The sequence below is a fragment of the Theropithecus gelada genome, chromosome 20 (genome assembly GCF_003255815.1).
Source record: "Theropithecus gelada isolate Dixy chromosome 20, Tgel_1.0, whole genome shotgun sequence".
Lineage (NCBI taxonomy): Eukaryota > Metazoa > Chordata > Mammalia > Primates > Cercopithecidae > Theropithecus > Theropithecus gelada.
Window position 1 is genome coordinate 27,921,885 of NC_037688.1, and position 1,588 is coordinate 27,923,472.

A 1,588-nucleotide genomic window follows, 5' to 3' on the forward strand; every position below is an offset into this window, starting at 1 on the left:
AGTACAAAGAACTCCCCTATACCCTTTGCTTAGATATACCAATTTTCCACTTACACGTTAGCATTCTCTGTCTTCATATGTGCACATATGACTAATTGCTGAACCATTTGAGAGTAGGTTGCATACATAATGCCTCTTTTTCCCTTTAGTCTTTCTGTGTATATATTTTTAAGAATAAGGTCATTCTCTTCCATAATCACAGCAAATTCATGAAGCTTAACATTGATACATTCCTTCTGTACAATCTACAGTGCATATTCAAATGTCATCAGTTCTCCCAATGTTGTTCTTTTTAGCATTGTCTCCCCAGTCCAGGATTACATTTTGAATTAATTTCCCTGCGAGACTGAGTCATCGTTAATTGACAAATTCTAGCCCAGTTTCTCACTCCACAATACCCAGTCTCCATCTGCCAGAATGGCACTTCGGAGCAAGCTTTTTTCTTTCTAATTTTTGCCTGTTTATGTATAGTGCATGTTGAGTGTGTATCCATTACTGGTTCCGAACACTTCCAAGTGAGCCCTGTATGTAGAGCTGAGAGATTTCATCTTTATCCTGCATCATTGATTAGACTCAAACCAAGTAGCTGAGAGATTTTTCTTACTTCTGCAGCCTTGGAGGGTGCCCTAATGAAGTTAGAAGAGAGGTAAAGTCATATATTTTATTTTTTGTTATTTAGTTTTTATTTCATAATCATAAACTTAACTCTGCAATCCAGCCAGGCATGGAAGGGAACAAGGAAAACATGGAACCCAAAAGGAACTGCAGCGAGAGCACAAAGATGATAGGATACTGCGAGCAAATGGGGTGGAGGGTGCTCTCCTGAGCTGCAGAAGGAATGGCCTGCTGGTTAAGATAAAACTCAAGTCAAACATATTTGAGTTGTCCACAGTCAGCAGTGGTTACCTTCTTGCTGCTCTTGCCATTCCTGGACCCAAAGCACTCCATGGCCTCCACAATCTTCATGCCTTCTTTCGTCTTGCCAGAGACCACATGCTTGTGTCCAACCACTCAGTCTTGGCAGTGCAGATGAAAAACTGGGAACCGTTTTTGTTGGGTCCAGCATTTGCCATGGACAAGATGCCAGGACCTGTATGCTTTAGGATGAAGTTCTTATCATCAAATTTCTCCCCGTAGATGGACTTGCCACCAGTGCCATTATGGCGTGTGAAGCCACCACCCTCACACATGAACCCTGGAATAATTCTGTGGAAACAGGAACCCTTGTAAGCAAATCCTTTCTCTCCAGTGATCAGAGCATGAAAGTTTTCTGCTGTCTTTGGAAGCCTGTCTGCAAACAGCTTGAAGGAGACGTGGCCTAAGGGCTTGCTGTCGATGGCCATGTCGAAGAACACATTGGGGTTGACCATGGCTGATAGTATGGGGCTTCTGGTGGCCATGGCATCTGCCTATTTTATTTTAATTTTACTTTATTTTTGAGATGGAGTCTCACTCTGTTGCCCAGGCTGGAGTACAGTGGTGCGATCTCGGCTCACTGCAACTTCTGCCTACTGGGTTCAAGCGATTTTCGTGTCTCAGCCTCCTGAGTAGCTGGGATTACAGGTGCCCACCACCACATCTGGTTAAT

At 43.3% G+C, this 1,588-nt stretch overlaps 1 pseudogene; it reads right to left on the reverse strand.

Annotated features, from left to right (window-relative positions):
* Window positions 1-962: 962 nt before the first annotated feature.
* LOC112613836 lies at window positions 963-1,370 on the reverse strand (annotated as a pseudogene).
* Between the last annotated feature and the right edge of the window lie 218 nt (window positions 1,371-1,588).